We start from the raw sequence: 27823 nt of genomic DNA on the forward strand, positions 1-27823 counted from the left end.
TTATGGTGTTATTTAAAACAAATCTAGTAGTACTCAGAAGTGCTGTGTGTTGTGGAGCTGTGCTATCCTATAGAAAACACATTCCAGACGTAACTTTTTGACAGTGTAGGTTTGCCCAAAGAGTCATTGTAAAATTTGCCTTTGAAAGAATTTAACATGAAATTACGGATGTGGAAAAATAAATATAGATTCCAACCAGGGCCATTCTGTGGATGTTATAACATTGATGCCTGCTCTCCAGAAATGTCAGAGGGACTCACAAATTTAGTTGAGTAGCTCACTCTCCCAGATCACATTCACTTCTGCAGTGAAGTGGGTATGATAGTGTGATTTGCAAAATACATCATTATAGCACTATGGGGGTCATTCCGAGTTGTTCGCTCGTTGCCGATTTTCGCAACGGAGCGAATAAGGCAAAAATGCGCATGCGCTAAGTATTTTAGCACAACACTTAGTAGATTTACTCACGTCCGAACAAAGAATTTTCATCGTTGAAGTGATCAGAGCGTGATTGACAGGAAGTGGGTGTTTCTGGGCGGAAACTGTCCGGTTTCTGGGAGTGTGCGGAAAAACGCAGGCGTGTCAGGGAAAAACGCGGGAGTGTCTGGAGAAACGGGGGAGTGGCTGGCCAAACGCAGCGCATGTTTGTGACGTCAAACCAGGAACGAAACGGGCTGAGCTGATCGTAATCTGTGCATAGGTCTATTCCCAATTCTGCTAATCTTTCGTTCGCAATTCTGCTAAGCTAAGATACACTCCCAGAGGGCGGCGGCCTAGCGTGTGCAATGCTGCTAAAATCTGCTAGCGAGCGAACAACTCGGAATGACCCCCCCCGGAATGCACAATTAGCTGCAGGAATTTTCTAATTGTGCCAAGTGGGATGTTAGTAGGGTTTATATGTTCTCCCGAATAAACTACTAGATTATTTAAGGCATTAGACATCTCCAAAGACCAAAAAGTATGTAAAGTTCCTGACTTGCTCTGGGGAGAGCATATATATCAACCTATGCAAAACCAAAGTGATTTACGTGCACTTAGGCAGTGAAGTTCTCTGAGGTGTTGAGTACGAAATCCCGGCAATGATGTTCAGGATGCTGACAGCGGCATCCCAACAGCCAAAATTCCAATGCATTCTGGTAAGTTTTTGAACCCTACCTTTGACCGTAACTCACCCCTCTCGCAGCCTAACCCTAACTATTCCCTCTCTAAACCTAGCCCTAACTTGCCCCCACACAGCCTAACCCTAACCCCCCCCCCCTTCAACCAGACCATAACCCTCCCTATAGTACCGAACCCTGACCCATGTACTTACTTCCAGGGTCCTATTGAATTGTGACCATCAGGATCCCGCTGTCAGTATTCTGAGTATCATATGGGAATATTATGATATAAACTGTCAGTCTAAATGCTTTGCAGATATTAAGTAATAGATGGCTCCAACTTCATATAAAATAATAGGCACACTAATGATTTATATATTACCATTGAGAGGGGACCAGAAGCAATAAGCCAATCAGAAACAACTGCCAATCGCCATCATATTTTGCAGTAGTAGTTGAGCACCCACATGAGATACTCCTCCTGACAGGAGCAGTTACATCAACACTTTCTGTTCTCAGCCTAGGCTTGACAGTCTAACATAGAAAGACATAAGTGAAGGATTTAACCTTATTTGCATACAGACGCAAGTACAAATCTTTTGTGTGCATATATGGAAATGCATATTTTCTGCTAAAAACACAATACATCCAACTCTATGGGCAGGATGCATGACTCATCACATTTTGAATGTGTGGCATCCTGCCACTCATCACAAGCATAACGGCATTTATTAACGCAATATGCTTGAAGAACGTCTCAATGGACAGCTCCTCCCGGTAAGAGCTGTAATTTGCGATAGAAGGACTTCCAGGTTTAAGACCTGGAAGTCCTTTTGCACTAGGTAGACCAAAGGGTGCAGAGAGGGATCCATTTGAGATAACATGGAGAAAAGCCCATAAGATTCTATATGGTAATACCATCTAAAGATTGTGTTATCCATAGCTTCCAAGCTCCCGAATGTATCGCATTCCAGAGCTAAGTACACATGCATAAGTGGCCAAAACTCAAAAAAAGGCAATTTTCAGAGGTTTCACCGCAAATTATGCTTTGGTTCATCATGACCCAAATGAGTCTACGTGCGGGATGTACTAAGCATCACATCTGCAATGTGGTACATCCCGACACTTATTGGGTACATACCGGCGCAAATAACTCTGGTATGTACCAAGAAATTTGCAAAGAACAGCCCCCCTGATAAGAGCTGTCCTTTGTGATAAGAACTTCCGCGGTTAGGACCCGGGAGCCCTTCTGCGCATGTGCAGATGGATGTGTGCACCACCGGGGTTGAGTCACCCAAAGGTGGCATTAACCAACGGAACCAAGCTCCAGAATGAATTGCATCATGGAACTTGGTACATATGGAAAAGTTGAAAAAACCTGAAAAAAAAAAAGGCATTTCAGGGGTTTTTATAGCATTTTAGAGTTTAGCAGATCCCCCACTAAATAACTTCATATTTATCCACACAAAATAAATACGTTATAGTTTGTAATATTACATTTTAATTTTATTATTATAAATTAATTTTTTGAGACTTTGGCTGATTCTAGATGTTTTAGGAACTAATTAAACCTGTGGTTCTCAGAACTTAACCTTCATCTTATTCTTTTCAGTCCTTTGGGATCTGCACTAAAATCTACTAATGAGCAAGCTTTGAGTTCAGAGGCTTATTGCTGTGAATGTGTGTCATGTATAATTGCCTTTTTTGCGTTGTGGTTCAGTTAAATGCAACTTAGGGACGACTTCAGCAGCAAGATTTGTCTTGAAGTATTGAAGATGTTATTATCGGTAGAGACAGTGTTATAACACATTCACTACACGGGGTTGATGACCATCAAAGCAATTTAGACAATAATCTCTGTACTGTTGAGAGCTGTCAGCTGGAAATGTAATGATTTATTCAATGGCACTGCTGGATGGTCTTAAAAATATAAAAAATTAACTGAAAGAAATTCTAGTACCGTATATACTCGAATATAAGCCAACTTTTTCAGCACTTTTTTTTGTTCTGAAAAAGCCCCCTCGGCTTATACTCGAGTCAGTGCAGTGGGAAGGAGTGGGGACACGGAGGGCAGTCAGTGCAGTGGGAAGAAGGGACACAGGAGGGCACAGCGCGCACCTCTCCTGTGTCCCTCCTGCGTCTCCGGTGGCAGGTCTATTAAATGAAGTACCCGTTCGTGAGCTCTGATTGGCTCACGAACTGGCACTTCATTTAACAGACCCGCCGTGGCCGCCGGAGACGCAGGAGGGACTCAGGAGAGGCGCGCGCTGTGCCCTCCGTGTCCCTCCTTCACAAGACATTGCGGGAGTGGCGGAGGGTAAGTTACCGTATACCTGGCACTGGGGGAGCATATTTGGCACTTGGAGGGGCATATGTGGCACTGAGGGGGCATATCTGGCACTGTGGGGGCATATCTGGCACTTTGAGGGCATATCTGGCACTGTGGGGGAATGTCTGGCAGTATGAGGGCATATCTGGCACTGTAGGGGCATATCTGGCACTATGAGGGCATATCTGGCACTGTGGGGGAATATCTGGCAGTATGAGGGCATATCTGGCACTGTGGGGGGCATATATGGCACTTTGATGGCATATCTGGCACTGTGGCAGAATGTCTGGCAGTATGAGGGCATATCTGGCACTGTTGGGGCATATCTGGCACTATGAGGGCATATCTGGCACTGTGGGGGCATATATGGCACTATGTGGTCATATCTGGCACTGTGAGGGAATATCTGGCAGTATGAGGGCACATCTGGCACTGTGGGGGCATATCTGGCAGTATGAGGGCATATCTGGCACTGTGGGGGCATATCTGGCACTATGAGGGCATATCTGGCACTGTGGGGGCATATCTGGCAGTGTGAGGGCATATCTGGCACTATGAGGGCATATCTGGCAGTATGAGGGCTGTGTACGGCTAGAGCTGCATTTCCCACCCTAGGCTTATACTCGAGTCAATAAGTTTTCCCAGGTTTTTGTGGTAAAATTAGGTGCCTCGGCTTATATTCGGGTCGAGTTATACTCGAGTATATACGGTATATTTGTGTACTAGGTGGTGTCTCTTCTCCCTCATCTGTTTAATCATATGAGCACTTGTTTTTATTAAATAGATTATCCTCAGCCTTACCTTTTTTAATCTTACTATTGTACTTTTTGAGAAGTCAACACTTTTTCTTTCTGTATTGTCCTACTGTATGTTCCATTTTCATTTCTTCTATACTGCTGTGAATAATGTATTGATGTTATTATTGGTTGATTTTTAGTAGTGATGCACAGAATTGAAGTTGCTCAATCAATTTATTGGCCCATCACAGGTGCATTCTAGGGGGAGTTAATCTAGACTAGAAAAACAAACAAAAACAAACCAAATTCACCCAATACACTGCAATGGACCAGCAAAAGAGAATTACATCCTACATGATAATAAAATGCAGAGGGCTCAGTTAAATACATTTGCACAAATATATGGTAAACTTCCAGCCATGTCAAGGCAGCTCTGTTCTGGTGGTCCTGCACTACATATAGCACCACTTAGGTCATATTTTAAATTGAGAGCCAACTTACCTGGAGGCACTTTGTGATCATCATCCAATATGGCACTACAAGGACCAGTATACCCAGTAGCTACTGATCCCATTCATGCCTCTCTGGACTGCGATACACAGAATGGCAGTTCCTTGATCAGTTTCATAGAGTTTCATGAGTGACTGTGTTTTCAGGTGGTTTGGAGACTGTAGTTGTGTGATATGCCGTAACTCCATATGGCAGTAACATCATTAGCACAGTTGGAGGATTCAGAGTTCATAACTGTCATTAACTGCCAACATGTTGACATAATTGTTTCATCTATCTATCTATCTATCTATCTATCTATCTATCTATCTATCTATCTATCTATCTATCTATCTATCTATCTATCTATTGTATTATATTATATTATTTTCGTGATGTCAAAGCCACCCTCGAGCGTTTCGGTTTTGGATCTGGATGTCTTAAAAGTTGACAAACATCTAAAATCATTTAATTTGGATCTGTTTTTGTTCCTACAGCATTATTGGCATCAATAAAATTAATTTCCAGTCATTTCCAGAGTGAAACGGCTCCTGCAATCACTGGGGAGGGAATACATATGATGCAAAACCGAAACGCTCATCTTTAATAAAAAATAATAATAAAATATATATATATACAATTCTTTTTTGCATACACAAGCCTCCAGTGCCGTTTTCTTTGGATCTGTGTATATATATATATATATTTATGGCACAAATGTAGCGGCACTCCAAGCACAGTTTTGTACACTAGACAATGTATATTGGCAACGTTTCAGTTCCTTTACTTAATCACGCCATTTTATATATATATATATATATATATATATACTGTATATACTCAGATGTTGCCATGTTCTTCTTTGCTGCAATGCGGCAGGCTGCATCACAACATGCTGATTGGCGTGCAAGGCTGTGACTAGTCGCAGCTGTCAATCGCTCCATTAATACCATTAGGAATTAATGGAGCGATCGCTGGCTGTGAATAGCCAGGCATGCTACTCTCAGCTCATAAGGGAACAGTCAGGAGAATAGTATAATATATCTGTAGTGCATTTAATATTTGTATAGAGATGAAGGAAAACCATTGGATTCAATTCAGTTTTGTTTCTTATCACTGTGTTTGATTTCCCTTGAACATCCTGTTTTGTGTTACATATCCAGATTTGCATACACAAATGGATGGATATCAAGTACAGATGTGTCCTCTTATATCTAGCCAAGCAGTGGGAGGTGCCTGGAAGGTGTGAGCTGACAACTCTGCTAGCATCGGCCATGTTTTTTTTTTTGCCGAAAATGCATCTTGGTCTTAACGCAATGGAACTAGGATGCACCAGGAGACTATGCTGATAAATTTAATATGCAATATTTGTATATACGTGTGTGACTGTGTGACTGAGTCTGTATATGAAGTACAATGGAACTTGGCATAGAAAAAAATCAATGGCCACTTCATTGTTGCTCTTTGTTTGCAGATCCAAAGACTCAGCTGCACACATACAGTATATATCAGCACAATCTCTTATAGCATCCTAGGCTCATCGCGTTGCATCTAAGATGCACTTTCGGGGGAAAAAGACACAAAAAAAGCAGAGACCCACGGGACCTGGAGTGCCAACAAGGCCTGTTTGGCGCAACTGCAGTAAAGATGTATAAGGACACATCGGTAGTGGCTGCAACAAAAGTGAATTTCCACTAATACCACAGCCGGGAACCATCTGGACCATTCACATTGCGTTATTGATGCATGCATTGATGTAGAACAACGGGCACTTGTGTTCTGATGGCACTTGTGTACTACATCCGCCCACCTCTGAATCAGACCCTGTATTATAGTTCTGCAAAGCCAATTATCCCTGCTGTGATATTATGTGTTGAATGTCTTAGCTCCAGAATGCCAACCTGAATAATACCTCAAAGTAAAGCTTATTTTCTATTATTGCAGATGTTGCTTTACATCACATTTTCATTATTACACTGTTATTACATTTTGTATGTTGCTGTGCGAAAGACTGTGTTCAGAGGTAAACATGCATATGGCAAGAATATTACCACATTGTATTAATGCTGGAAAAAGATGAATGTGTCATTCTCAAATTTTTGCTCATCTCTTTCAGTTATAAACTTGAAAAAAATCTTATAATATGATGGTGGTTCAATAAGTAAGGTAACTAGACCTCTCTGTTTCATTCTAATTTCCCGCAAGGTCAAATATAAACCCACAGTCCTCCACATCAGGGTTTTTTTGCTACTGTCTTTTCCTCACTTTGCCTAGACCAGAGGTTCCAAAACTGTGTGCCGTGGCTCCCTGGGGTGCCTCGGGATACTTGCAGGGGTGCCCTGGGTTGGTGGTCCAGGACCAATTAAAATTATTCATGGTCAATATAATAGGAAAAACCAGTGCTGGTGGCTGCCAGTCATAAAATATGTGGCCAAACAGAAGCAAATCTTGTCCCTCACCACACAACTGACCCTAAGGATGACATATAAAAGCGATCTTCTTAATAAGAAATTTTTGGCCTAGGGGTGCCGTGAAAAAAATTCTGATATTCTAGGGCACCGTGATTCAAAAAGGTTTGGAAACCACTGGCCTAGACTCTTGTCTAGGCAAAGTGAGAACCTAAAGCAACATCTAAAGCAACATCTGTAATAACATCTATACCTGTTACATTTACGATAAGCGGGATCCACTCATTCACTATTTTATGTCCCTAGGATTTAATAGTGAATACCCACAATGGGATCCGGTCTCTAGGTTGACAAGACTTAGGTTGACAATGTCTATGTTGACCACTATTGGTCAACAGTAAGTAGGTCAACATGGTTTTCTAGGTCGACAGGGACCATAGATTGACATGTTCTAGGTTGACAAGACAAAAGGTCAACATGAGTTTTTCACATTTTTTTTATTTTTTGAACTTTTTCATACTTTAAGATCCATGTGGACTACAATTGGGAAAGGTAACCTGTGCCGAGCGCAACGGCAGCGTAGCAAGGCACCTTGCCCGAAGCTCGCGAGCCATGCAAGGGGACATAGTGCACTAAATGGGGTTCCCTGTCACTGGGGGTCATTCAGACCCAATCGCACGCTGCAGTTGTTTGCAGCGCAGCGATCGGGTCGGAACTGCGCATGCCCCGGGCCCAGTGCGCCAGCGCATTCCAGAAGGCCGAAGGCTGATGTTACTTAGCGATCACCTCTGCCTGAGGGAACAGCACAGCAGCATTTAGCCGCCGTTTTCGGGGTGCGGTTCCGGCCAACACAGGCGTGGCCGGACCATGCGGGGGGCTGGCCGCAGCAGCTACATGATGTCACATGCAGCCGCTGCGACCCGGGGCAGCGACGAGTAACTCCTGACCAGCCGCAGGAGCTGCGCTGGCCGGGAGTTACTCTTCAAGTACAAAAGCATCGCTGCAGTGCGATGCTTTTGTACTTGTGCGGGGGTAGCCGGACTGACATGTGGCGCGGACTAGCCCCGTGCTGGGCGTCCCCCCTCATGTCTGGGAAGATGATCGTAGCTGTGCTAAATTTAGCACAGCTACGATCAATCTCGGAATGACCCCCAGTGTACGGAGAAAACACCAAAAAAAGTGAAAAAACTCATGTCAACCTTTTGTCATATTGACCTAGAGTCCCTGTCGACCTAGAAACCATGTCGACCTATTTACTGCAGACCAATAGTGGTCGACCTAGACACTGTCGACCTAAGTCTTGTCTATCTAACATACCACACCCACCAGCAATCTATCCCATTTTAGGCAAATCTTGTATGCACTTTTCTATCCCTTAATTACCTGCATATGTTTCTTAAGACAATTACATTAATTACAATATATTAATATAGCATATTATGAACTGATGTGGAGGTCCGTGGGTTTAAATTAACGTATTCAGTACTTGCTGCATAGTCATGCTAAAAAGATATGTTCTGTTATAGTTTCACTGTCAAACTATTCATGTATAGAATATGATGTGGCTATAGATTTACAATATACTGTATTGTCACGTTTTTAATTACATGTCCTTACCAGTTAGGTTTACATTCTTCATCAACAGTAGTGGATATATTATAATCTTCTTGACATGAACCTTTTCATATGGATATACGGCTTCTGACATACTGTACCTGTTCCTGTAATATCTGTATACAAAAACAAATCTGGGGTCGTCTTACTGCATCTTTTTCACTTCATGATCTTAGTTTATTATTCGGTTTAGTTTATTACTGGCTTCACACTACAGTAAATTGTCTTTCGCAACATTGTATTATAGTGTATAAACTACTGTATGGTCTATGTGTACACACTGTTTAATACACTGACATTAACCTGCAAATAATTTTCATGTGTAAGATCAGTTGTTTGTAGTTTGACTACAGATTCTTACAACTGTACTTCGGTTGTCACTCACTGATTAGACTGCAGAGAGGCTTCTCTGCAGTATTATATATAATAGGTGTTTTGGGCATTGTCTTGTCTGTTTTGGATATTTTAAATGGAATTTAATACAAAATAATTTTGACTTCACTGAGATGCCCCCACAAAAAGTGTCTTTCTTTTGTGTTATTGCTTTATTACTGTCAGTGACAGTAATACAGCAAGTAACACTGTGCTACACCGCCCCCACAAGTGGCACGCATATCATATGAGATGTCATGGCTTGTTTTATTATTATATTATAGTGGCACATGCCAAATTAGGGAATATACTCTAAAAATAAAATGATATAACTGGGGAGTGGCCTTTCATTTTGTGCCTAGGGTTGGACTGAACCCTAAATTCACACTTGGTACCTGGTATTGAACTTTATCTATAAAATGTGCCCAGAAGTAATGGTTGGTGACTCATAAAAACCTGGCTGTTTTCCGCATACTGGCACCAGAATCCCGGCAGCCGGCATACCGACAACTATTCTCCCTCTTGGGGGGTCCACAACACCCCTGGAGGGAGAATAAATGGTGCCGGGATCCCAACAGCCGGCATAAAGTAGTAGACCCGCATTTGACAAAACAGAATGCATACAGTATGGTCTTCACATGTGTCTGCTGTCATTAATGATACCTGTACTGTGCTTCTGATTGATGCAGTTCAGCAAATAAGAGCAATGTCTGACCCGTTGTTACCAGTACCGGTTTAATGCTTTTAGTACTTTTAATGTTAATTGCTGAATGCCTCTATTTATTGTGGTAATTATTCTTTTTTTCTGTATATTTAATTTGAATTATTTTGGTTTCCAAAATGGCATCTAATTTAACAATAACACACTGAACTTACACTATAGTGATAAATATAATGTATGAGTGGGATAGCTATTATTTGTCAGGAAGGAACAGAAGGAATTGTTAAGCAAATTCATATTTTTCTTACAAAAGGCACATCTGTATAGCCATGGGCGCATAAGCCACTGTAACTTCAGTACGAGGAACTGCCAGTCAGTTGGTAAATTCAGAAATGTTCAGCATGTACAAAAATGTAGCTCATTCAATATCTGGTTTTCACTTGTGCTTTAGCTGCTTTGTAGCTCTATGGGTTCCCCTCATGGTGAATATACAGTATGTAAGGTAGAAATTAATTATCAGATAAAAGACACATAGGAAAAGAAGAGAAAAATGGTCAGCATGGTTCTTAATAAATAAATCCACTCAAAATTAGATTTGAAGTAACCTCCTCACACCACATACCCCTCTTTCTTCACTTAATAAAATGTCATTTTTGGGCCATGTAGACTAAGCCTGCTTACTCCTGCTGGCTGGTTGGGGTAGGGACAGATGAAGCAATTTATCAAAATATACCTTCCAAAAGCACCTGCAAATAATAAGTACCACCTGGATGGATGTATGGGGGACCACTGCAGATATCGGAGCTATCTGCTTCAATCCCTCTTATAGATAGCAAAAGTATCCACCATAGGTTTCTATGGAGGCTGCTACAATGCAGAGATTACCGAACTCTGGAACGCAAAGCATTTAAAATCATTAACAGAATAAAATAAAATATTAGTACTATGTCTATGTGGCCTTTCCTGAAATCTGGGAATGAGGAGGGGGGATTCTGTATTGATAAAACATTGAAGGCTGGCCATGCCCAATTTGCTGCCATAGTTTTTAAGGGTGCTCTCCCCCTCTCATGACTATGGGCATACCACCGCACTGCATGTTACGGGATTAACTCCTGATACCCTGTTGGTCTAGAGTGGTAATGAGCAAAGGGGGTTCCACTGGGACTTTACCCATCCCGCCAAGCCCGGTACCCTCTGCACCATCCCATCGTCACAAGGGACGACATCACTCCTAGGCTTGCCTTGCTGTGGAACCTCACTTGCTTCTTGGTGCTAACTTGACTCCTTCAGCTACTTGACTCTTGCTGGACTTTACCTGAAGAGCAGGGGAACTGATATAAGCTCTTTTGCAGAGTCCCCTTACTGACAGGGATCAGACATCATGGCTTGACCCCGGTCTTCTGGCTTGACCCGGCAACTCACGTTTTCCTTCTGCTATCTCTTACGCTGCCTTCTTAGGCAGCAATTCTTTGACTGTTTAGAAGTTCCTCTATGCACCGCCTCCACCATCATACTGACTTTGTGCCTCTTGCACCGGCTAATAAAAGCCAGCATTAGTGACAGAGCGATAGTGTGGTGAGCCACAATTGGCTCTCTGCTGCTATTCATGATTGGCTGCAGGTATGCAAGCCACAGTTGGCTCAAGGCTGGCGCCAAATTAGAAAAATGGCTCCTCCATCAGTGCTAAGATCCAATGCTCAGTCTCAGTGCGACCCACAGATGTGTCCTCAGCGGTGCACAGCTCTACACCCGGACAGTCTGGTAGATTTCCAGATTGTCCAGAGTAATTCCCGGGTGGTTGATACTGCTCAATCCTGGATGGGTGACATCCCTCTGGAGCAAAGTCACCCTAGGCAACAGCCTAGGTCCCCTATATTCATGGCCAGCCCTGGAAACATTTACTTTTGGGTAGACTTATCTTTAGTTTTGAATTCATGGTGTACTGTAGATACTGACTTTAGAAGGGAAGGTAAAACATATTTGGAATAACAATGCTTTCACAATGTATTTTGAGGTCTCTTTTCTTTCATATCAGTAGCAATGTTTTTTTTATTTAACCAAATTCTATGATGAGATAAAAGCAAAAGTTATTCCAGTCTTCAAAATAGTCTTGTCTGCTGTGGGAGTTTGTCTGGATTACTTGCAATCACACTATCCTTAAATAATGTGTCTGTGAGATTGGATGTCTTTTTTCTTCAGCCTGAGCAATATTATCTACTTTCAAAGCCTCCCTACCAACAGCATTGAATATTTAACAAACATTAACTCAAGTGCTTTATACACAATCTTTGGTAGACAAAACATCTACAAATCAAATTCAATGTTTTGGCTTCCTTTTTTTTTTTTTTTTTAAATTGTTTATTTAATTTTCAAGTTATACAGGGTTACATTGTTACATTAGCCCCCCCACAACAGGTGGGGAGGGTATATCTGTGGAACAACAGTATTTTTACAGAAGATGTATAATCCAAAAGCAGAGATAGCGAGGATCCCTTGTCGGAAGGAAAAAAGAACATTATGGTAATAATAAAGGGAGTGGTGATGACGTATACATTGAGAACGACCAAAGCACTTTAATTAATTAGTAACCGGGGAAAAAGAAAAACATGCTCGTGGTTGTATCAGTAGAGAGAAGAAGAGTGAAGAGAGGGCGAGGAGTGGAGAGAAAGGAAAGACAAGGAAAGTATAGAGTAGGAAGAAAAGAGGCAGGGTTGGGGGGTTCCGCCAGCACGACGCCATATACAGCGAGTATAGCTCGAAGCGCCAGTGTAAAACAGGGGGTAATGCTCAAGGTAAACGAAAGGGCAGCATGTAGGACGGTCACACACCTGCACTGTGGGAGGCGGAATTGCTAAAATCACAGGAGGATTGCTGCGGAGCCCCCAGGGGTGCGAGCTCTACGTGCTGGAGCTTGAGAGTTAAACCACAATTCCCAAATCACTAGATACTGGAAAGATCTGTTGTGTAGGTATGCAGTGATTTTTTCCATGCTTGCGAAGTACCATACTTTATCAATGACCATCTTAATAGGGGGGGCCTCCTTCTTTTTCCAATGGAGAGCAATTGAGCAGCGAGCAGCATTTAAAATCTGTGACAGTAATTTATCGGTATTTGGAGGTGTGTTAGTAACGGGGAGACCCAGTAGAAAAGACCAAGGGTCTTTAGATATCTGAGATTGGAGCACTGTACTTAACAAGTGTGCGACTGAGTCCCAAAATAGCATGATCTTGGGGCACGTCCACCAGATGTGAAGGAAAGAGCCATGTCCGCCGCATCCTCTCCAGCACGAGGGCGAAGAAGAAGGAAATATCTTGTGGAGTCTAGAGGGGACAAGGTACCACCTATATAGTACCTTGTAAGCATTTTCCTTCACTAGCGTTGAAATGGAGGATTTTGCGGCAGCCGTGAAGACATCCGACCAATCATGGTCTCCAGGCGGCGGACCAAGATCCCGCTCCCACTGGAGAACAAAAGCCGGGATCGTCGGCTGCACTTCAACCTGGAGAAGGGAGTACAGTAGGGAGATGATTCCTCGAGCAAGCGGTTTATGATAGCTATATGATTCTAGAGTGGTTAAAGGTTGGAACGGGGAAGAATTCGATATAGAAGAGACAAAATGTCGTATCTGGAAGTAGGTAAAAGGGTTCGCCTCCTGGAAATCATATTTCGCTATGATGTCCGATAGGGACGCGCATGTACCCCCAGACAGAACATCCCAAGCAAAGCGGATGTTCTTTTCCATCCATGGACGAGATCGAGTCAGAGATTGACCTGGGGTGAAGGAAGGATTATCCCATAATGGGGTAAGTTGAGAGGGAGATGACAAGAGGTGAAAGCGCCGAGTACAGTAGTCCCATATCTGGCAGGAAAATTCCAGCACTGGGTGCAGTTGCAAATGGGGGGATCTAGTTTTGGGGGAGGATACGAGAAGAGACGACAAAGACGTAGTATGGCCCAGTGCAGATTCTAGCTGTAGCCATCTAGTGGACTGAGCAGGGGCGAACCAAGCGACGGCTTGGCTAAGATGAGTGGCCAAATAGTAAAGGCGGATATCTGGGAATCCTCTTCCGCCTTCCTGTACTGGTTTGCGTAAGGTGGCGAAACCTATCCTAGGGGTCTTATTTTTCCAAACGAAGCGGAGAAACCAAGAGTGAACTTGCGCTAGGACAGAGTCCGGGACTTTCACAGGCAGCGTCTGAAATAGATAAAGTAGGCGGGGGAGTATATTCATTTTCAGAGCTATGATACGCCCCAACCAAGATATAATAAGGGACTGCCATTTATGAAGATCGGCCTTGATGTTGACCAGCAAAGGGGCGAAGTTTGCCTTATAGAGGTCCCCATAGCGGTGCGTGATGTATATTCCCAGGTAACGGATCTTTGAAACACACCAAGAAAATTTAAAGTTGGATTGCATGTGAGCTAGGTGGGTAGAGGGAATATGGAAGGGGAGAGCTTCCGTCTTGGACCAATTGACTTTATATCCCGAGACATGTCCGTACTCCGAGAGAAGCTGGAGAAGGTTCGGCAGTGAAGTATGTGGTGAGGAGAGCGAAAGAAGGACATCGTCCGCGAACAGGGAAATCTTGTAGACTGAGCTCCCCACCTCTACACCCCCAACATCATTTGAAGTCCGGATGTGTGCGGCCAGTGGTTCTATTATCAGAGCAAATATCAGGGGTGAGAGTGGGCATCCCTGTCTGGTACCGTTGGAGATATCCAAAGGGTCCGACAGTACTCCGTTCACGGATACCCGTGCTGACGGGGCCGAGTATAGAGCCTGAATCCCCGTGAGAAATTCCCCTCGAAAGCCAAAATGAGCGAGAGTTTCGAACATAAAGGGCCATCCTATCCTGTCAAATGCTTTCTCCGCGTCCAGAGAAAGCATAAGAGCAGGGGTACGGGTAAGGTTGATATGATGAGCAAGGCTTATGACCCGTCTCGTATTGTCGCGGGCTTGACGACCCGGGATGAATCCCACCTGGTCATTATGAACAAGGTGGGGCAATACGTTGTTCAATCGAAGGGCCAAGATTTTCGCGTATATCTTAATGTCCGAGTTGAGCAGCGATATAGGTCTATAGTTAGCGCAGTTGGTTGCGTCTTTGCCTTCCTTGGGAATAACTATGATCTTGGCCTCCAAAGCCGATTTAGAAAAAGAGGCACCCTGTAGGACAGCATTAAATAGGGTCGAAAGGTGGGGCATAAGCTGGGGCAGAAAAGTCTTATAGTAGACGGCGGAGAAACCATCTGGGCCGGGAGCTTTGTTGGGTTTCGAATCTTTAATGACGTTGGCAATTTCTTCATCGGTGATTCTAGTGTTCAAGTTCGCGGAGATCGTTGGGGATAGATGAGGTAGATGGCATTGGGACAGAAAGGCACGCACTTCCGTAAGAAAGTCCGGACTAGAGTGTGAGGGCCCGTAAGCATTATATAACTTCTTATAGAAGCTAGAGAAAGTCTCGGTGATACGCTTGGGATCACAGGTTTTCTTCCCAGGGGAAGATTGAATAGACTGAACATTATTCCTTGCCAATTTAGTCCGAAGCCGCGAGGCTAGTAGCCGGTCCGCCTTATCCCCCTTTTCGTAGAAAGACTGGTTGAGCCATTTCAAGCTAGTTTCCACCTTAGCCGTCAAGAGCATGTTCAATTCGCCCTTGGCAGAGGACAAAGCAGAAAGATCCGCTTCTGCCCCTGATGTTTTGTGTTTCAGCGAAAGGGATGTAACCAAGTCTGAGAGTTCCCGGATACGGTTGGTTCTAGCCTTCTTGTTAAAAGAGGAGGCACTAATCAGGCAACCACGTAAAACCGCCTTGTGGGCATCCCACAATAACATAGGAGAAATAGTCGAGGACGTGTTTGTATGAAAGTAATGAGAAATTTCGGCTGCTATGTGGGCCTTCGTTTGAGGATTAAGAAGGAGTCTGTCATTCAGCCGCCACGTAGGGTGGCGAGCGGGAGGGTGCGGACCTGGGATGTCCACCGTGACTGGGCCGTGGTCTGACCACGTACTAGGGTAAATGGAGGCGTCTAGGATGCATTGGGCAGGTTCTGTACTCAGAAAGAGCATGTCCAATCTTGTATAGACATCGTAGATAGAGGAGTAGTAAGTGTAATCCCGCGCGGTCGTCTCCTTCACTCTCCATGTATCAAAGAGAAGGTGTCGGGATAGCAAGAGATTCAGAGCAGCTGTATTACGTGAGTGAGAGGAGCGCATTGATCTGGGTAAAGGTTTAGATCTGTCCAGGGTGCTATCCAGGGTCACATTAAAATCCCCACCTAGAGCCACATTGCCGCGTCTGTGCAGAGCTAGTAGGCCATTCAGGGAATGGAAAAAAGGGGCCTGAAGTTGGTTTGGAGCGTAAACATTCAGGAATGTGTAGGGGGTCCCGTTCAACAGTCCCACCAACAATAGGTATCTACCCTCAGGGTCCCTTAATATGTTGGAGGGGGTAAAAGCAAGGTGGCTAGCAAAGAGTATAGAGACCCCCTTCTTTTTGCGTATAGGATCGCAAGCATGGAATGTGTGTGGGAATGTTTTAGACCTAAGTTCAGGGTGTGATGTGCCCGAAAAGTGGGTCTCTTGTAAGAATATAACATCGCCTCTGAGTTGTTTGAGGGTTTGAAATAGGAGAGAGCGCTTGTGTGGACTGTTCAGGCCCTTCGTGTTCAGGGAAACTATTCTAAGAACCATGGGAAGTGAATGGGGTACCACTCAGACTGAGGCGCACCGGCGGAATCCCCGAAGAGAAAGGTGGAGGAGAAGGGAAGAAGACCTGAGAAGAAAGAAGATAGGTAAAAAGAGAACAGAGGAGAGACAGATGTATGGTAGTGATAGCAATGAACAAACATAGAGATTCTATTCTCATTGGTCGGACCCAGGGAAAAAATAGGCCTGCGGGCCAATTTCGTCCGACGTCGACCCTAAGGGCCGAATGGGGGATGGGTGAACCCAGCCGCTCAGAGGAGAGGACTGTGAGCACCGGGTTCCGTGTGTGGGCAAAACCCATGCAGAGCGCAAATTGTATTTAGTAGACTGAAGGAGCTATAGGGGGAAGAGAGAGGGGGGGAGAGGGGGGGGGGGGGGCGAGGAGGGGGAGCAAAACTAAAAGAGCAAAGTGTAGATATGGTGTGACGTCTATCCGACCTCAAAAGAGATGGAGGCTTGTGGTTCCCCACTACCCAAGTCACAGAAGAATAAGCATATAAACGCAGGGGAGGGTGGGGGGGGGAGATAAAGGAAAAAAAAAAGAAAAAAAAAAGAAAAAAAAACAATACACCAAAAGGGAACAGTAACATCACGACCATTTAGGAGCGCATAGGAGAGAGCGGGGCCCGGTCGGGACACCCGGGCTCGGGGGCCGCGCGGCCAACCGCGGAGGCCCCCGGTCCCGGGGCCCGAACCGGCCCAGCCCCCACAAACATATACATGTTAAAAACAGGAAACATTAACTAAACATAGGGGTCCACCGAGTGTGTGGACGCTGATGGAGCATCAGACGACATCTGGAGATCCCGTGATGGCCGTTGCGGGGGAGAGGCCCGCACAGGGGCCGCGCCAGTTATAAAGTCATGTGCCCTTAGGAGTGTGGGAGGCAGAGCCAACTGTGTTCCAAACGGGGGACGGGGCCTTGGGGGGAGGAGAGGTGTCGACTGGGGGAGGGCGTTGCGAGGCAGACAGAGGGCCAGAGATGTTCAAGTGGCGGAGCAGTTGGAGGGCCTCGTCGGGGGATCTAGCAGAGAGGACTTTACCATCAGATCGGACCTGTAGGGCAAAGGGGGAAGCCCCATCTATATCTGATATTGTTATCTCTTAGGGTCTTGGTTATGTCCTTTAATTCTCTTCGTCTATTCAGCGTGACCGGTGACAAGTCCTGGAAAACTAGGAGGTCGGAGCCCTCGAAAGATATGGTTGGAGACATCCGAGTTTTGGCGTAGACTTGGTCTTTGACCGCAAAATAGTGAAAACGTAGGATTACATCCCTCGGTGTTTTAGCATCTTGGGATCTAGGACGTAGGGCCCTATGTGCCCTATCTAGGAGTAGCATATCGTCAGGAATTGAGGGAACGAGTGAGCGGAACAGGCGGAGCAAGTAATTAGAGAGGTGGGACTGTTCTACCGTCTCGGGAACGTTGCGGATCCGGAGATTGTTCCGCCGGCCTCTATTATCTATATCTTCTTGCTTATCTGCTAGTAGCATAACATCTGTACGCATTTGGGCCATCTCCTGTTCCGATTCTTGTTGAAAAGCGATAAGCTCCTCTTGTTTCCTTTCAACAGCGTCAACTCTGGATCCCAGGTTGTCCACGTCTGTCTTCAGACCAGAGATAGCTTCCTGCACCTCTGCACGGATTGACTTTTTTATATTGCGCATCTCGGACAGAAGAAGAGCAACGTCTGCTTTGGTGGCAGGAGTGGAGGAAGCATCATCATCCGAGTCGTGGTCGGACGTTGCTGATACAGGTGGAGGTGATGATGATTTCCGAGTAGAAGACGGGGTGGAGTTCTTGAAGTAGCCCACCAAGTTGTGGGCATTGGATTTTTTCCCTCCTTTAGGCATAGTGACGGAGAGGAAAGAGGTAGATTGGTAGTCGACACCTAGTCAGGGACGGGGAAGCTCCTATAGCATGAGGGTCACCCACAGGACCGGGTGTATCACATGGTGAGATCACATCATATGCAGTTCATAGAGTGTGGCCGGGGAGGGGGGGGGGGGGGGCATCCAGGTGCCCTGTAGTGCACGAGTGTAGATTCCGGAGGTTGAGGCTTGTATAAGAAATCCCTGAATCACCGCAGCTGTAATATGTAGAGGTGCAAGAGAAAGCACCACAGAGGTGCTTTTAGAAACACAGGGATATAGGTTGGAGTATTACAGACCTATCGGAGAGGACTTGGTATGGGCAGCTTGTCCCCGTGAGATCTCAATCTGAGGATATACTGCTGGGGAGAGAGAGTGCTCATGCAGGGGTATTCTCCCAGTAGCAGTGCAGTGAGCTTCACAGCAGTGTATTGTGAGGCTGTGTGGAGATATTTATACCTTGGGGTATCCAACAGGCATCCCGGGGGTCAGTGGGTGCTACTAAGGTGGAAACCCAGGGGAGAGCTGAGACCCCTCCAAGATGGCCGCCGGGCGTCCCTCAGCTCCGCCAAGCCGCACGGCCTACGGCGTGGTCCAGTTCAAGGGCAGCAGAGAGGCCTCCAATAAGGTGAGCAGCGGCGTGCTGAGTGCTCAGGAGCGAAGGTGAGGGTGCTCAGGAGCGAAGGTGAGGGTGGGGAGCCTGAACCGCGGACCTCGCCGGCCCGGCGGTAAAATCCAGGTCCCGGCTTGTGGGAAGCTGCTAGGCCGCTATCCGCGGGAGCTCCAGGGTCTGCTCCCCGATTCCGCGGCACGCACCCGGCTGTAGCAGGCAAGTCGAGGGGGGTAGGGACAGCGGCGGGAGGGGGGGAAGGTTCTCCGATGCTGCGCCGGAGTAAACCCGCAGGAGAGGACTCACCCGCCGTACGGAGCCGCCGCCGCCAGCTCCCCTCAGCTGCACGTCTCAGGCTCCGAGGAAATCACCAGTCGATGCTCAGTTTTCACATGCGTGTGCACACCCAGGTCCCCTCTTCTGACAGCCCGCACAACCGCGTCTCCGGGCGGGGGGGGGGAGGGGGGGGGGGGAGTCCTACTTCAGTCCCCGGCTTCTTGTGGAGGGGAAGGCCGCAACCTGCAGGAACCCTGAAAAGGGCTCCCCGGCTCTGCAGTCCAGACCCTCCAGTCCCAGGTGTGATAGGGAGAGGGTACACTACTTTGCAGGTGTGTGCAAGCCCCCAATTCACTTTTTAAGGCTAGAAAAAGAGCAGGGCCAGCAGGAGCTCACTGAAATCGCCTCCTCTCAGCTCACTTGCCAGGCCACGCCCCTGGCTTCCTTTTTTGTTTTCTAGTTTTGGCTGTTATTAGAAGTGATTGTTTTATTAACACAGAATCAGGAGAAACCAAAGAATAACATAATCATTTACGCACCATTTTCAAAAGATTTTGAGACAGATAAATTGAGCCTTAGAAATTAAAGTGGGGTGAGATTAGGGGGTCATTCAGATCTGGTCGCTGCTGTGCGTTTTCACACCGCGGGCGATCAGATCAGAACTGTGAATGCGTATGCACCACAATATGCAGGCGCGTTGGACAGCTACAACGGGCATGGGCGGTCAGCGATGGGATGGTGCGAAGGATCCATTCGCACGGGCGTTCGCAAGGTGATTGACAGGAAGAAGCCATTTGTGGGTGGCAACTGAGCGTTTACAGGGAGTGTCCAGAAAAACGCAGGCATGTCCAATCGTTTTCAGTGAGGGTGTCTGACGTCAACTCCGGCCCCGATCAGCAGGATTCAATCGCACTGGAAGAGTGAGTCCTGGTCTGCGCAGAGACTGCACAAGCAGCTCTGCTACACATGCGATCGCACACTTGCACAGCTAAAATACTCTCCCCCCGTAGGCGGCGACTTTCTGATCGCAAGGCAGCAAAAAACGCAGCCCAGCGATCAGATCTGAATTAGGCCCAAAGTACCAACCAATCAGTTGCTAGCTGCCATGTTAAAGGTTGTGTTAAAAAAAAAGACAGGAGCCGATTGATTGGTACTTTATCTCTCTCCACTTTATCACTTTCCAAGGCTTAGTGCATCTGCGCAATTGTTACAGAAATCACTGACATTTTAGATTATGTTAATTAAAATTAATATGTATGTGTTATTTATAGGTGCTAAAGATGCCAAGTAATTCATTGTATGCTATTGTTAAAGTGACACTGTTATGATTGCTGTTCCATTAATTACCGCTGTAAGCACAATATTATTGTTTTAGTGGTATAAAATATCATACAGCAATGAATTTCAGTGTCAGTCCATTAATAAACATACAACTACGTGCTCTCCAATGCTTTCAGTATAGCATGACGCACTGTACAACGACAAAATAGTATATAGAATTAGTATAGTGAAATAGAGTGTTCTTTTGCTGTGCATAATGCAGAATGTTCACAAGTAAATTCTTTGCATGTGAGATTAATGCCCACCGCATGCAGCCCTATATTCTGTACATTTGGTGCCAGGTCTGTTATTCAAATTCATATCTAGTGCCAAGCCTAATGTTCAGATCCATACTCTGTGACAGTAGCTTGCAGAGAATGTATATGATTTTAACATTAATTAGGAAGCAAAACAGAATCCACCTCTGAGATTATTATAAAGCATGATAATAATAATAATAATAATAATAATAATAATAATAATAATAGTAATAGTAATAGTAATACTTTTATTTATGTAGCATCTAATATAAGGTTCACATAATATCACCATGAAAGACCAAGGTACACATTTGACCTGAAATTTGTTGGAGCCATAAAATCCGCCACCTGCTTCACTTTATTTTGAAGTTAGCATTGTGAGTTATAGATTTTCATATGAATCTGTCCTCGGGAATTATCTGAGTACTAAATTAATAATAAAATACTAACTTCTGTTTTATTGAAACGTACAGCCAGATTCCATACTAATGACCCTGTAGCTCTTTATTTAGCTCTTCTGTCACATTCCAAATCTACATTACAGACACTCTTAGGAGAATGAATCACAGGGGAGTATAGGATGTTAGAAACGGGTACACACAGCCACTCAAAACTATCATTCTCCTCTTATTTACAAACAACATACACTACCTAAACGTCAAAGCATTTCCCAGAGTCCTCTATTGTTTCAGAATATAGAAGAGACAGATAGGTATCTCATGTTTGCCATTTGTTTTTTTTTACAGAACAGTACAATTATATTTTATTTTTACACAGTGCTTTTTACACATGACTCATACACTGAGCACAGCATATGTTTAAGTGTTCTTATCACTATTTTATGTTATTTGGTACTGTAACTAAAAGGGGATCGGTATGCGTGACCAGCGGACGGGATGTCCCTGCCCACATAACCGTAACCCTCCCTTACCGCAGCCTAGCCCAAACCTCCCCACTTAGTGCCTAACCCCCTTAATGCCTAAACCTAACCCACCCCTTTCCGCAGCCTAATCCTAAACCTCGCCCTTAGTGCCTAAACCTAATGGGTGGTGATTACCACTAACCACCCCCCACCCCCCACCCCCTGCAGCCTAACCCCAACACTCCCAGCTATACTTACCTTTGGTATTCCGTCTGTCGGGATATTGGTGTCGGGAAGTTGACCTGTTCTGGATTCCGGCGTTAGTGTTCGGAGCGGTGTAGGGATTCCAGCATCGGTATTCTGACTGCTGGGTTCCCAGTAGCTGGTATACCACTAAAAGGGATATTTCCACCATGAAATATGTATGTAATAAGACCAATATACTGTATGTGTAACAAATGTATCTCTGGTTTTCCATATGAAACAACTCGAATATTTTCTAGGTGGGTCTGAAAGACCAAGTATAAGTTTTCTAGTTTTTCAATCTGCACCACAAGCCTTGGTTAGTATACAGAAAGATTTAGTGGGCATTTTGTTCAATTTAACTAAACATTTTAAGTTAACACGTTGCTCTACTTTTGAACTAAGCATTTTTAAGATGCACGGTAAAAACAACTTCAATCTTGATGATGATGGTAGTTTCCGGTGCATAGACTAGTGTTTTGTCTCACGATCTCTGCTTGATTTTTTTTCTAAAATGGACAAATTCGCTTTTGACTTTCTTTTTGCTCGGCAGTGAGAAGCGTTGCTCTTAGCACTATTTTGTCTAATGTTAAGATCTTGATGCAAAACTTGCCTAACAGTTTCTTTGTCGATTTTTACCATTACTTCTATCATTCGGATGCTGAGTCGCCGGTCAATTCAAACAGTTTTGTAAATTTTTTCCACATTTTCATTTGATTTTGATGTGCAAGGCCTTCCGGGATGTTCATCATCTTTGGCATCCTCATGACCAGGACTGGCTCCAGGCCTACTAGCACCCCGAGCGAGAAAATATTGAAGTGCCAAATGCGTGCTCCGACGGTGCGCGCGCTCCTGGAAAAATGGCCGTGGCCTCGCAACTTCATATTATCATACTATAAATAAATAAATTTTCATACCCCCTCTACACATGTAATTAGCAGCCTTACACATAACAGCTACAGTAGTGTTCCTTACACATAGTGTGTCCAATATAGTGACAGATACCCTTGATATGCCCCCCAGCAGCGCCGGATACACATGATATGCCCCCCAGCAGGGCCAGATACACATGATATGCCCCAAAGTAGTGCCAGACACACATGATATGCCCCACAGCAGTGCCAGATACACATGATATGCCCCACAGCAGTGCCAGATACACATGATATGCCCCTCATCAGTGCCAGATAGACATGATATTCCCCCAGAAGTGCCAGATAGATATGATATGCTCCCCTCAGTGCCAGATCCAGATATTTATTTATTTATTAACAGTTTCTTATATAGCGCAGCAAATTCCGTTGCGCTTTACAATTTGAAATAACAATAACAAACTGGGTGATAACAGTCATAGAGGTAGGAAGGCCCTGCTCGCAAGCTTACAATCTATAGGGAAATAGGCATATGTACACAAGGAAAGGTGCTATCTATTGCATAGAATGAGAAGACATGTGAGGATATGTGTGGACTGTACAGAGTGGATGTAATGTGATAGGAAGGTTTATGAAAGTTATGTGGGCGGTTCAGGAATTTGATACGCTTGCCTAAAGAGGTGAGTTTTGAGGGAACGCTTGAAGGTTTGAAGACTAGAGGAGAGTCTTATTGTGCGTGGTAGGGCATTCCACAGGGTGGGTGCAGCCCGATGAAAGTCCTGCAGTCGTGAGTGGGAGCGAGTAATGAGTGTGGATGAGAGACGCAGGTCTTGTGAAGAGCGCAGAGGTCGGGTTGGGAGATATTTTGTGATAAGCGAAGTGATGTACAGATATGCCCCACAGTGCCAGATTCAGATATGCCCCACAGTGCCAGATCGATATGCCCCACAGTGCCAGATCCAGATATGCCCTCAGTGCCAGATAGATATGCATTCAGTGCCAGATAGATATGCCCCCATTGCCAGATCCAGATATGCCCCCAGTGCCAGATCCAGATATGCCCCCAGTGCCAGATCCAGATATGCCCCACAGTGCCAGATCCAGATATGCCCCACAGTTCCAGATAGATATGCCTCACAGTGCCAGATAGATATGCGCCCAGTGCCAGATAGATATGCCCCCAGTGCCAGATAGATATGCCCCACACTGCCAGATCCAGATATGCCCCACAGTTCCAGATAGATATGCCTCACAGTGCCAGATAGATATGCCCCACAGTTCCAGATAGATATGCCTCACAGTGCCAGATAGATATGCGCCCAGTGCCAGATAGATATGCCCCACACTGCCAGATAGATATGCCCCACACTGCCAGATCCAGATATGCCCCCAGTGCCAGATAGATATGCATCCAGTGCCAGATAGATATGCCCCACAGTGCCAGATCCAGATATGCCCCACAGTTCCAGATAGATATGCCTCACAGTGCCAGATAGATATGCCCCACAGTTCCAGATAGATATGCCTCACAGTGCCAGATAGATATGCGCCCAGTGCCAGATAGATATGCCCCACACTGCCAGATAGATATGCCCCACACTGCCAGATCCAGATATGCCCCCAGTGCCAGATAGATATGCCCCCAGTGCCAGATAGATATGCCCCACAGTGCCAGATCCAGATATGCCCCACAGTTCCAGATAGATATGCCTCACAGTGCCAGATAGATATGCCCCACAGTTCCAGATAGATATGCCTCACAGTGCCAGATAGATATGCGCCCAGTGCCAGATAGATATGCCCCACACTGCCAGATAGATATGCCCCACACTGCCAGATCCAGATATGCCCCCAGTGCCAGATAGATATGCATCCAGTGCCAGATAGATATGCCCCCCAGTGCCAGATAGATATGCCCCCAGTGCCAGATCCAGATATGGCCCACAGTGCCAGATCCAGATATGCCCCATAGTGCCAGATCCAGATATGCCCCACAGTACCAGGCATGCCCCACAGTGCCAGATCCAGATATGTCCCCAGTGCCAGATAGATATGCCCCCAGTACCAGATCCAAATATGCCGCCAGATCCAGATATGCCCCACAGTGCCAGATAGATAAGCCCCCAGTGCCAGATAGATATGCCCCACAGTGCCAGATAGATATGCCCCACAGTACCAGATCCAGATATGCCCCCAGTGCCAGATATATATGCATCCAGTACCAGATAGATATGCCCACAGTGCCAGATCCAGATATGCCCCACAGTGCCAGATCCAGATATTCCCCCAGTGCCAGATAGATATGATCCCAGTGCCAGATAGATATGACCCCAGTGCTAGATAGATATGCCCTACAGTGCCAGATCCAGATATGCCCCACAGTGCCAGATCCAGATATGCCCCCAGTGCCAGATATGCCCCATAGTGACAGATCCAGATATGCCCCAGTGCCAGATAGATATGCATCCAGTGCCAGATAGATATGCCCTCAGTGCCAGATCCAGATATGCCCCACAGTGCCAGATCCAGATATGCCCCCAGTGCCAGATATGCCCCATAGTGACAGATCCAGATATGCCCCAGTGCCAGATAGATATGCATCCAGTGCCAGATAGATATGCCCTCAGTGCCAGACCCAGATATGCCCCCAGTGCCAGATATGCCCCAGTGCCAGATCCAGATATGCCCCATAGTGCCAGAATCAGATATGCCCCACAGTGCCAGATAGATATGCACCCAGTCCCAGATAGATATGCCCCCCAGTGCCAGATAGATATGCCCCCAGTGCCAGATCCAGATATGCCCCACAGTGCCACATCCAAATATGCCCCCAGTGTCAGATAGATATGTATCCAGTGCCAGATAGATATGCCCCCCGTGCCAGATACATATGCCCCCAGTGCCAGATAGATATGCCCCACAGTGCCAGATCAAGATATGCCCCTAGTGCCAGATAGATATGCCCCCAGTGCCAGATACAGATATTCCCCACAGTGCCACTCACCGCCGCCGGGCTCCTATGCTGCTTGGCTCCCTCCTCTTCAAACACTGCCGGCAGATCCAGATATGCCCCCAGTGCCAGATCCAGATATGCCCCACAGTGCCAGATCGATATGCCCAACAGTGTCAGATAGATAAGCCTCCAGTGCCAGATAGATATGCCCCCAGTGCCAGATAGATATGCCCCACAGTGCCAGATAGATATGCCCCACAGTACCAGATCCAGATATGCCCCCAGTGCCAAATAGATATGCCCCCAGTGCCAGATAGATTAGCCCACAGTGCCAGATCCAGATATGCCCCCAGTGCCAGATATGCCCCATAGTGACAGATCCAGATATGCCCCCAGTGCCAGATAGATATGCATCCAGTGCCAGATAGATATGCCCTCAGTGCCAGATCCAGATATGCCCACAGTGCCAGATATGCCCCAGTGCCAGATCCATAAATGCCCCATAATGCCAGATCCAGATATGCCCCACAGTGCCAGATAGATATGCACCCAGTCCCAGATAGATATGCCCCCCAGTGCCAGATAGATATGCCCCCAGTGCCAGATCCAGATATGCCCCACAGTGCCAGATCCAAATATGCCCCCAGTGTCAGATAGATATGTATCCAGTGCCACACAGATATGCCCCCAGTGCCAGATACATATGCCGCCAGTGCCAGATAGACATGCCCCACAGTGCCAGATACAGATATGCCCCTAGTGCCAGATAGATATGCCCCCAGTGCCAGATACCGATATGCCCCACAGTGCCACTCACCGCTGCCTCCTCCACTGCTGGACTCCTCTTCAAAAACCGCCGCCGGGCTCCTCTGCTGCTTGGCTCCCTCCCCTTCAAACACTGCCGCCAGGCTCCTCCGCTGCTGGACTTCCCTTCTCCTAGCACTGCCGCTGGGCTCCACGGACAGGGCATGCTGCTGGTGTTCGAGGGAAGGGGAGGGGAGGAGAGAGCAGCGCGTTCCTCTCCTTCCCCTCAGTAAGTACAGTTTCCCCATCTCCTGAGGCAATGAGTGCGGCGGGCATCTCAAATATAGCGCCAGTTCGTGAGCCCATCAATGCTCGCGATCTATCAGCCAATCAGGAGCCAGTACGCGAGCTCTGATTGGCTAGAGGCCGGCACCAAATTTGAAAGTGACAGCCGCCTTTAAAAACCCAGCGCCCTGTGCGGCCACTCAAGCCGAACGTTCCTGGAGCTGGCCCTGCTCATCACTGTCACTAAATCTTTTGTCCCACTCAAACACACGTGCACGTGACATACTACCTGCCCCACAAGCCTTGGTTAGCTTACAGAAATATTCAGTGTGCATTTTGTTCAATTTAACTACTTTTGAACTAAGCATTTTTAATATGCACGGTAAAAACAACTTCTTTAAACACTGTGTGACAGCAAACTCGATTAGCGAGAGGGGTAAAACTTGCAAAACCATTTTGGGATAATTCAAGTTCCCCCTTCTAACATCCCTAACTCCCGTAGTATGGTTTATTTTTTTTACAAGTACAGTCTTGTTATTTAATTTAATTGCCACACCTCGTATAACTCCAAGCAGCATATCTATATATTAATAGCAGAAGGATGACTTTTATGAGTTACATAGTTCTATGATGCCATTGTATGAAAGCTCTTGGTCCACAGATTTGCAGAAAAACATTAGCGCTGTAATTGGCTGCTTCGCTTCGGAGTTATGTGGTAAATGTCTGCTCGCTTTTTACATTGCCTCACCATTGTGCTCTGGAAAATGTGACGGTTGGTGAGCTCTCCCTGTGCACCTACTGGATGACCTGGAGCATGTGTGACATTCCGGGTGGTCTAGAAACTGTGGCAGTTATTTGCAGCCACCCACTAAGCAGGGATTTTTTTAAATTCGATTCCTTAGGGGCTTTGCCTGGTTAAAACCTGGGACATCAATTAGTTTATTATTACTAATTAGTTTATTATTACTACAGTATTTGCAGCCAGCCCCCCAAAATAGATAGTCATCATTGCAAAAAAAATGTTGGCATTATGGACTCTTTTTTCATCTGTATGTATTATTGCTTAGACACCAGGATAGGGGATCCGATAGCAGTCAGTCCCGGCAAGC

General features: G+C 45.8%; 1 protein-coding gene across 6 annotated transcripts in view; it reads left to right on the forward strand.

Annotated features, from left to right (window-relative positions):
- PKIB (cAMP-dependent protein kinase inhibitor beta) overlaps positions 1-27823 on the forward strand; it is a 279172-nt gene that overhangs the window by 67346 nt on the left and 184003 nt on the right. For 2 of the 6 annotated variants that reach the window (XM_063917249.1, XM_063917248.1), the window contains exon 2: positions 6772-6821. The exons of the other annotated variants lie outside the window; for them this stretch is intronic. The gene's annotated coding sequence lies outside the window, so the exon portion shown is untranslated. The remainder of the gene's footprint in view (positions 1-6771; positions 6822-27823) is intronic. 6 annotated transcript variants of the gene reach the window in all.

This window comes from Pseudophryne corroboree, chromosome 4, assembly GCF_028390025.1.
Source record: "Pseudophryne corroboree isolate aPseCor3 chromosome 4, aPseCor3.hap2, whole genome shotgun sequence".
In the NCBI taxonomy this organism is placed as follows: domain Eukaryota; kingdom Metazoa; phylum Chordata; class Amphibia; order Anura; family Myobatrachidae; genus Pseudophryne; species Pseudophryne corroboree.